Source organism: Triticum aestivum, chromosome 4A (assembly GCF_018294505.1).
Source record: "Triticum aestivum cultivar Chinese Spring chromosome 4A, IWGSC CS RefSeq v2.1, whole genome shotgun sequence".
In the NCBI taxonomy this organism is placed as follows: Eukaryota; Viridiplantae; Streptophyta; class Magnoliopsida; order Poales; family Poaceae; genus Triticum; species Triticum aestivum.
In genome coordinates, this window is record NC_057803.1 from 522864538 (window position 1) to 522875811 (window position 11274).

The window sequence follows — 11274 nt, forward strand, 5'->3', positions numbered from 1 at the left end:
AAGCTGACTAGCAGTGATACTCTCTCGAACAGGAAGGAAGTGAGCCACTTTGGAAAGACGATCAACGACTACGAAGATAGCGTTATTCCCTCTCTTGGTCCTGGGAAAGCCGGTGATGAAGTCCATACCAACTTTATCCCATTTCCATTAAGGAATAGCTAAAGGCTGAAGGGTGCCAGCAGGTCTCTGATGCTCTGCCTTAACGCGACGATAAACGTCACATTTAGCAATGAACTCAGCGATTTCTCTCTTCATCCTAGTCCACCAGAACCTCTGGCATAGGTCCTGATACATCTTAGTACTACCGGGATGAATCGTGAGAGGAGATTCATGCGCCTCCTTAAGAATCAACTGCCGAAGATGTTGCTTCTTGGGAACCACCAAGCGATTCTCAAAGAAAACAACACCACGATCATCCATAGAGAAACATCCACCAACTCCCTTCTTAATGTTTCTCTTGATCCGGGTAATCCCCGTATCATGCTTCTGGGCTTCTATGATAAGATCCACAAGGGTAGGTTTTGCCACCAAGGTAGAAAGGAATCCATGAGGAGCCATGTGAAGGTTAAGCTTACAGAATTCCTCATGGAGAAGTGGTTGGCCTTGCTGCAACATGAGATTGTTGCAATAGGATTTACGGCTTAGAGCATCAGCCATGACATTGGCTTTGCCTGGGGTGTAGGTAATCCCTAGATCATAATCTGTGATTAACTCCAACCAACGTCTTTGCCTAAGGTTCAGATCCGGTTGGGTGAAGATATACTTGAGACTCTGGTGATCGGTGTAGATCTCGCAACGTTTACCAAGGAGGTAATGTCGCCAGGTCTTGAGTGCATAGACTACGGCTGCAAGCTCTAGATCATGTGTAGGATAATTATCCTCATGTGGATGCAACTGTCGAGATGCATAGGCAACCACATGACGATCCTCCATAAGAATGCAACCTAGTCCCTGTCGTGAGGCGTCATAATAGATAACAAAGTCCTTTGTGAAATCCGGTGGCACAAGTATGGGAGCAGAAGTCAGGCGTCTTTTCAGTTCCTGAAAACTGTGCTCACACTGTGGGGACCACTCAAACTTTTTATCTTTCTTGAGAAGTTCCGTGAGGGGTTTGGCTACTTTGGAGAAGTTTTCAACAAAGCGGCGACAATAGCTGGCTAGACCAAGGAAGCTCCTAACTTGTTTAACGGTTTCAGGTGGAGTCCAATCGAGAACGGCTTGAACTCTCTCCGGATTGACAGCAATGCCCTTACCAGAGATTATGTGGCCTAGGTAGGTCACTTCTGGCAACCAAAATTCACGCTTGGAGAACTTGGCATAAAGGCGATGCTCTCTGAGTTTTTCTAACACAAGTCTAAGATGTTCGGCATGCTCTTCCTCGTTCTTCGAGTAAATAAGAATATCATCGAGGTAAACCACGATGAACTTATCTAAGTACTCCATGAAGATCGAGTTAATCAAGCGGGAGAATGTGGCTGGGGCGTTGGTTAGACCAAAGGACATGACGGTGTACTCGTACTGACCATAACGAGTAACAAAGGCTGTCTTGGGAATGTCCCCGTTTTTGATCTTAATTTGGTGGTAACCTAACCTCAAATCCATCTTGGAGAAGACTGAGGATCCAGCGAGCTGATCATACAGGTCGTTGATCCTGGGGAGCGGATACTTGTTCTTTATCGTGACCAAATTAACGGGACGATAATCTACAACCATCCGGTCCGTACCGTATTTCTTATTGACAAAGAGGACGGGGCAAGTCCAAGGAGAAGAACTAGGACGGATGAAACCTTTTTGCAAGGACTCATCAAGTTGTTTCTTAAGCTCGGCTAGTTCTAAGGGTGCCATCTTGTAAGGTCTCCTAGAGATTGGAGCTGTTCCTGGGATAAGATCTATGATGAACTCTACATCTCTGTCAGGCGGAACACCTGGCAGCTCCTCTGGAAAGACATCCGGAAAGTCACGGACTACCGGGATATCTTCAAGGTCTGGAAGAGGGCTGGCATTAAGAGAATAGAGCTGACGCTTTGCAACTCCAGTGGAGACAGTGACTATCTTGCCAGATGGGTGTGTAAGCTGAACAGATCTGGTGTAACAATCAATCTTGGCATGATGAGCTGTCATCCAGTCCATACCCAAGATGATGTTAATATCTGAGGACTTGAGGGCTACAAGTGATGCAAGGAATACAAGTCTGTCAACAAGGATTTCGTTACCATGGCTTACACTAGAGGTTTGCCATTTGGATCCAGGAGTTTGGATGACTAGCGGAGTTGGCATATCACAAAATGACATGTTGTGCAAGTTAGCATAGCTTTCAGAAATGAAGGAGTGAGATGCTCCAGTATCGAATAGAACTGATGCTGGGTGACAATTGACAAGGAGTGTACCAAGAACGACATCCGGATCATCATGAACGTCTTTAGCTGAGACGTGATGCACACGTCCATGTTTAGTGTGAACTGGCTTGGCACTGATCATCTTACTCGGCGGCTTAACACAGCCAACAGTCTTCTCGGGCTAGGGTGGAGCATGACTAGTCTGAGAGCAGTCACGTGCATAGTGTCCTGGCTTCCCGCATGTGAAGCAAGTCCCTGAGGTTGGACGTGGACCCGCACTAACAAACGGTCTACCAGTAGGCCTGGGTGAAACATACGACTGAGCTGGGGAAGGCACCACATGAGATGACCTCGGTGTATAACCAGAAGGAAGAGCAGAGTTTGGAACCCAAATCCGGCGCTTCTGGGAGCTAGAGCCAGAGGAAGATCCCAAATCACGGGTGTGCTTACGAGACTCCTCGTAAGTGAGTTGAGCTGTCTCTGCATTGATGGCCTTGTTCACAAGGGCTTGGAATGTATCACAATGATGCAGGTGGAGATCACGACGTAACTTGGGGTTGAGACCCTTCCGGAACCTAGCTTGCTTCTTGGCGTCCGTGGACACTTCTTCTGTAGCATAGCGAGCGAGATTCTCAAACTCTCTACTATAAACATCAACAGCCATCTTATTCTGGGTGAGACTACAGAACTCTTCTCTCTTGCGATCGATGAGGGCTTCAGGAATGTGATACTCGCGAAAAGCCTTAGTGAAATCCTTCCAGGTAGGAATCTGGCCAGCTGAAAGCATAGCCTCATAGTTCTGCCACCAAAGGCTAGCAGGACCTTCCAGGTGGTATGTGGCATAGGTGACCTTGTCATCTTCAGCTACGTTCGCGGAATGCAGCTTATGAGTGATGCTACGGAGCCAATCATCTGCATCGAGTGGCTCGATGGAATGATGAAACGTAGGTGGGTGCAAGCGAATGAAGTCATGAATGGTCGCAGACTTATTGGACTGAGGTGCGGTGTTCTCCTCGATAAGTGCCAACAAACGGTTAGACTCACGCTTGTTCCTCTCCATATCTAACATGAACTCTGTCAACGAAGGCGGGTCGGGAGGATCCTCATCCCTACCATCTCCATGGTTCTGGCTACGAATAATAGAACTTGATGACATCCTGAGAAACGAAACCAGGGACGAAGTCAGCATCAACTATAGACTGTAGAATGTAGGACAAGGAATTAGTATCTCTCGAACTCCTAGGGAAATTCCGGCAGCATAACGGCAGTAAAATGCTCAGAATGAGACATCCTACTAGAAATGGGGTGGTAACATACTCATCAACATTACTCAAGGTTCTGAGATCATACTAAACAGACTACACCGGAAATACTCAAAACTGGGGTATGACTCTGATCAACCAATCCTATGGGACTACGGAGTAGTAACACGTGATCCTGATAGACGGAAGAGAAAGCCTAGTTCCATAACCCCGTCGGAAAGATAGGATGACTCAGATCAGAAGGCCATGAGGTATAAGAAGTAAAAAGAGCCTTACGTTCCTTCCCACAATCAATTCCCTTACATAACTAAAGAATTTCTAGACTCAACTTCGACCAGTTTGGCTTGGTAATCCTACAGGCAGTCAGGCTCTGATACCAGCGCTGTCAGGACCCCGACTCAATGCCACATCGATCTAGCATGTAACACCTCATATCACTTTGCGGCCTCACGCACGGTATCACCACGGGTGTCGCCTTACCTTTGCTCGGGACCGTTTGCGCCTTTTGGCACACGTATATGATGGTGTCGCTAGCATCCATATGATAAAGAGCCCGGGCTGACATGGCTAGTCGTAAACCCAAAGTGGCACTAACTTACAGGGACAGGCATCCATGACCCAGCATCGAACGTGTTGGTCATCAGCGAGTGAATCCAGGCTGTAGCACTGGGCTAACAGGACTCCGGTGAACCGGGCTGTAGCAGGCTAACAGGACTCCGGTATTCATCGCGTGACATTTCCCCGAAGGGACAGACACAGGATCGAAGAAGGACACATGCCGGCCAGCCTAAGTGTTCCGGAGCAGTAGCAAGCTACCAGGGCTCAGTGGAAGCACTAGGAGACATTTCCCGGTAAGAAAGACTACTAAGGATAAACAACTAGATAGTCAGATCCCACACATAGCAATACACATTACACGTACGCATAACATGCAAGTATGTGCTGTACAACATGGCATCACAGCATAACTCAACAACTCAAATAGATAAAGGCTCAGAAGAGCCATCATAGCAATTATTGCAAACAGGGGTCACAAGACCCATCATACAGAGCATAAAAGCAACAAGCGGAAGCATTACATGTCTGGGTACAGACATCTACAAATGAAAAGGCTGAAGAGCCTTACTATCTACAACATCCGATCAAGATCGTAGCTGAGGTACTAGCTACTAGTCGAAGTCCACGAGAACGCTAGTAAGACCGAAGTCTCCGCTGCAAAAACATAAATGAAGCAACATGAGTACAAAGGTACTCAGCAAGACTTACATCAGATCCTAGCATACATGCATTTGTATCAAGAGGGTAATGTGGGGTTTAGTTGCAGCAAGCCAGCTTTGACTCTGTGGCTATCCTGTTCTACGACTACCAGAAACTCTTGAGGTGATATGGCGCACACGAGTCCACTAATCACCACACAATACACTACTATGGATTCATCCCCGTCTCCCTACGAGAAGGCCATCCATAGCACTCACACTTGTCTTGAGCATTTTAGAGTATCCACTTCAAGTTGTCTATGTACTATGTAAGCATCCAAGAAGTCCATAACCGCGGACCCGGCTATTCGAATAGATCATGTTAACCCTGCAGGGGTGTACTTCTTCACACACGCTCTCGCCACTTACCGCCATGTACACGTCATGTATCTCGGCAACCTTCAAGCGGAAGCCTGGCGAGGGTGTCGGCCACGACCTGACTAACCACACAAGACTCTAATCCAGGTTTATCGCCTATTCGGGTTCCATCCGCAAGGAGATCCGGCCGGGGTGTCGCTCACGGCCCCAAACGATGTGAGCAGGGTTCCCAAGCCCACCATCCGGGTGCCACTTGGTACACCGTGCCACCTGTGCCTAGTCTGTCCCAAGCCCACCCTGCCGGGTGCCACTTGGTAGAAAATATCACTACCTACAAACACCAGAAACTAGTTGCGACTCCTGGACAGAGATCAAGTCGGTTAATAAGTCGAGAGGGGTCGAGTTACCGGAACCCAATGTGTGGTAGTATCGAGTCATTGGACAACATACATAGAACTCAGTGCTTAAGGACGGTTCCAGTGAGACAACCCACCATGTACTCCTACATGGCCTCTCACCGCTACCTTTACCAAATCGTGTTCACACACTTCACTCTCAGCATCAGAACGTATCATAACACTCCAATTCATTCCCAATGAACCAGACCTGACACAACTCTAAGCAATAGCAGAGCATGGTAGGAACACATCAGTGGCTGCAATCAACTCCTACACATGCTAGTGGGTTTCAACTATTTACTGTGGCAATGACAGGTCATGCAGAGGAATGGGTTCAACTACCGCAGCACAAAGTAGCAGATGAATCGTTGTTGTCCTAATGCAATAACTGAGAGCAGGAGCGAGAGAGTAGGGTTTTATCGAAATGAACAAGGGGGTTTGCTTGCCTGGTAAATCAACAAGGGAGGCACTTCTTCATAGACAGGTACTCTGGAACAGCTCCGGAGCAGGACCTATCGAGAAGGAACGGTGCCGGCAATCAATACACAAACATATGCAACAATATGATGCATGAACATGGCATGAAGATGTGATGTTGTTTGAGCTAATGCAACTAGTAATCATTTGGTTTGAAGTCCATTTGAACCATAAGCTCAAATGCATCTCCAAAGTAAGCTCTTATATATGCCATAATGTGTTTTCACCTATACAGCAAGTATAAGTTGGTTTGTCATGCATGACACTAGTACAGATGGAAATATTGCATTTTTCTGATAATTTTTCATATATAAATTATTTCAATCTGAGCTACGGTTGAATTGATATGAATTTTTGAAGTTTAAAACAATTTCTGGAATTTCCTGAATTAATTTAAATCCAGAAATCATATTATTGCGCTAGCATGACGTCAGCACGACGTCAGCAGTCAACTGCGGCTGGCTGGGGTCAAACCTGACGTGTGGGGTCCACACGTCAGTGACACTGGGGTTAACCCCGAGTCATACCTGGGCTGATTAGCTTTGACTAAGCCTTGGGGCCCACTAGTCAGCGTCAGTAGGTGGGGATTAGTGCCTAATTAACAAAGCCACGTCAGCCCGCCGGAGTTCTGGCCAGCGGCGACCAATAGCGCGGCGGCGACTCGCCGGGCTTGCGCTACAAGCGGCGTTTGGTCGCGCGAAGACCACCGGGGCGTAGCTCGTCGTCGTCCGCAACCAGGGGAGCTGGTGGGGGGCTGCGGGGGCGCTGGAGCTCACCGGAGCAAAGCTCGCGGCGGCGGCCGGAGCTCGGCGACTTGCGGCCGCGGCGTTGTGGTGCACGGCAGTGGAAGCGGAGGGCTCCTGCGGCCTCCTGGCGTCACCAGGAACACGGTGACGCGCGCGGGAGTGGCTGGCTTGGGCTCATGCCACCGTGGCGCCATGGCCGGCGGCGAGGAACTTGCGGGCGCGGTGGTTGAGCTAGCTAGACGGGGCAAACGAGCACGGGGAGGAGGGGGTTCGGTGCGGGGGCTCACAGCGAGACCAGCGAGCGCGAGGGCGAGGTCGGGGATGCCCGGTAGCTCCCGAATCGACGACGAGGATCCACGGCGGCCGGAGGCGAAGTTGCCGACGGCGACGGCTCCACGGGGTGCTCCGTCTTGCGTGGCTCGACGAGGAGGTAGAGGGGGTCGCGGCGGAGCTGGGGAGCGTGTCGGGGAGGCGAGGGGGAGGCTGTGGTGGCGGCTGTGGCGAACGGCGGCGACCGGCGCGTTCGGACACGAGAGAGAGAGAGCGAGGGAGAGGAGAGGAAGAATCGGGGGAGAGTGAGAGGGTACGGGGGGGGGGGCGTGGCGACGTCCGGGCGTTCTAGGGCGACGAGGAGGGCGCCAGGCAAGCAGGGAGGCTGGTGGCGTGGCGCGGTGGCGTGCGCGCGCGCCGGGCACGCTCCCCTCCCTTTGTCAAGGACGAAGACGACAGAGGAGGAGGCGGCTGGGCCGCCTGCTGGCTGGGCCGGCCTGCTGCTGCTGGGCTGCACAGGGAGAAGGCCCAGGTAAGTCTCCCTCTTTTATTTTTGTTTTCTAATTTCTCTGACATTTGTTTTGATTTATAATAATACTAAATCAATTTATTACCCTATGCCAATTTTTGCAGGAGCTAATTATATTATTCCAGAGCTCCTTAATAAATGGCATAGTTTTTGGACCATATTTTATATATATAACAATATATATCCAAGGCAAATAATTATGGATTAATCCAAATGGCCAAAATTAAATATCCATAAGCTCCTAAAAATATTGGTTTGATTTTTTATCTCTGTCCAATATTTTCAGAGAGCAACATGAGCATTTTCTTGGACCCTTTTGGAGAAATTTTTATTTGGGTCATTTTCAAAAATGATTCTGAGGGTTCCACCAATCCTCATTTCAAATTTAAATGAAAATTTAAACATGATGCACAAAGACTAGCTAGTCTAGGTCATACCAGACTAGGGATGTGACAGAGTGACAAATCCTAATCTCGAAATACGCCAACCCAACAAGTACCTTTGGAAACACCTGTAGAGCACCTTTATAATCACCCAGTTACGTTGTGATGTTTGGTAGCACACGAACTGTTCCTCCGGTAAACGGGAGTTGCATAGTCTTATACTCATAGGAACATGTATAAGTCATGAAGAAAGCAATAGCAACAAACTAAACGATCAAGTGCTAAGCTAACGAAATGGGTCAAGTCAATCACATCATTCTCCTAATGATGTGATCCCGTTAATCAAATGACAACTCATGTCTATGGTTAGGAAACATAACCATTTTTGATTAACGAGCTAGTCAAGTAGAGGCATACTAGTGACACTCTGTTTGTCTATGTATTCACACATATATTATGTTTCCGGTTAATGCAATTCTAGCATGAATAATAAACATTTATCATGATATAAGGAAATAAATAATAACTTTATTATTGCCTCTAGGGCATATTTCCTTCAACCACCGTGTATGAATCCGGGTGAGAGGAGGTTACATCACGTTTGGGTGAAATTACAAACCTACCCCTATCGAAACCTATAGAAATCCAGCAGATAGGCTTTGCGTGGCAGGGATAGGCAGTAGTGATTTCCATCTCGCAGATTTTGGTTTCGGACGGTTACTGCGACTTTCCCCGCTTCGTTCAAATTTTGCAGAGTGCATGTTTACCGTGCCAACTCAATTCGAATCCCGTTTGTATCCTATATTTTTTCAAGCGGGACCCATTTTCAATTGGAATTACATTCTATATACATCATTTTTTTATATATACTTTCAAAAGCACAACAAAGAATTCTGCTCCTTTATGTGTATAATATGATTTACAAATACAATGATCTCGAAATCTTAAGATTGAATTCGAAGAAATTTAACCAAATTATGTTCTACTAAAATGTACGGATCAGTAAGATCTACATATTAAATAACATAGATGTGCGTGAATTCATATGAGTATGCATGTTTCATAGATCAATTTTGGTTCGAGTATGGATTACATGTATCATCATCTCGAATTCAAATATTTGAATCCCTTTTTTGTTCACTCCTTTCACGCCCATCTCTCTCGCATGCATGCTCCTTCAGGTAGCTATCACTCTCTTTTCTCCAGCTCACCCGCACGCTCACTTCATGTTTCTCCTATCCTCGCAAACATGGTCTCTCGACGTCTCCCTTGAGAAGTGTCACACTCTCCCTATCATTATACATTACACGGTTTTCATTGTCTCTCACGTCTCTATTGTTCTCTGGTATCACTCGGTACCTAAGCTTTCTTTTTATCCGCCACACACACAGTCTCCACTCGTCTTTCACTTTGTCTTTCGCTCTATGGGATTCTCTCACACACCCTATATGTCTCTACATATGACTCATACCACTAAAATTACTCTCTCTCTCTCCTGTAGACACAACATTTGTTGCGGTCTCCTTTTCGTCTCCATCCTAGACTGACATTATTCATTTGTTTACCGACCAGACAACCCCGACTACCGTCTCCTCTCTCTCTCTCTCTCAGACACACACACAACTCCTGCTTCCACTCCCCTTCCCGACTACTGTCTCTCTCTCACACACACACAAAACTCTCTCTTTGGCACCCCGACTCGTATTTCTCTCACAAACATTTATCGACTAGCTAGCCTCTAGATACGGTTATACACCCGCACACTAGTGCTTCCACCATCGCATACATGTCTCTCTCCCGCTCCTTGTATCTATGTAGATTTTTCTTCCCTTCTTGAGACACTCCCTCCGATCGTGCACACACACACTATCACCTCATTTTAAGCTGATACCTATCGCACACACACTCCTTGTGTCTTTGTCACACATGCACTCCGTCCTCCTCCACTCTCCCTCTCTCTCACACACACATGGGCTTTTTGCAACAACTAGCAAGATGCCCATGCGTTGCACGGAACATCAAGATGCATTTGTATGAGTAGTTTATCTTATGGGGGAAAATGATGAACGAGGGAAGGCCTTATTTGCAAATGTGGAGAGGGGTGTGGGTATCTTTTTGCAAAATTGCCATAGTTTCCTTCCTATCCGTCAGATATAGATCGGACGGCCTATATTGCAGGATGGCAGGCACACGATCATCACTGACAATGCTTTTTATAAGAGTAGGGATAAAAAATAGAGTTGGTGATGATGGTGGGTCTACCATCCTGTAATGTAGGTCGTTTGATTTATATCTGACGGATAGGAAGGAAAATATGACAATTTACCCGCACTCTTCACCACATTTGCAGATAAGGCCTTCCCTCGTTCATCCTTTTCTCCCACAATATCTTGATGTTCCGTGCAACGCATAGACATCTTGCTAGTAAGAGTAGAACTTAGACATATACCACTTCTCGAATCTTGAAACCAACAACATTCCTCCCTTATCTCATCAAAACCGCCAAAGGAATATATTTTGAGTGAAACATAACATATTTTTAGTGATATACGTATTTCAAAACTAGACTTTTTTTCCTATCAAATCAGTGAATATGTATTAATCTACTTTGATCGTGTGGCAACGCATTGGCACATTGCTAGTAGTTATTATAATTTTTTGGACACCAGACAAACGGTGGAGTACATATACGAAGAGAAGAGGCGCACGCACGCAGTCAGCCTCTCGCTGTCTCGCACACATGAGTGTTGCATAAAGCCGATGTTAACAAATAAACCCTAAAACCCTAGCTGCACGATTGCTGCATTCGCGGGTACCGGGTACATGGTGGAGCACCTTTGTATGAGTAGTCAGCTCGCCTGATAATTTGATCCGTTGGAGTTGATGGTCGGGACCATAGGTGAACGACTTGGAGCATGGTGGCTCGCCAGTGGCCACAGATCGAGTAGCCATGTTTAAAATATCGTTTTATAGCGGGGTTAATTTAATCTGCATACATGACTCTCCTCCCCCACGCTCATCCAATCCGTTGTGACCAGCAATATTTCCACCCCTTCGCTCCCCCGTAATTTACTCCAACAAATATGCCCACATAGTTGTTACTTAACTGCAGGTGCATTGGGTCACTGACATATGGGCCCAACAGGGATTTGGCCCACATGTCAGTGACGCAACTGGACCTGCAGTTAAGTCAGTGAAGCTCAGTCCTTATCTTATGTAGGTGTGCCATAGCTCGCTATAAATACTGTGCCTCCCACAACATCACTATCTCCTCCCCCTCACGTTCACGTTCATCGCTA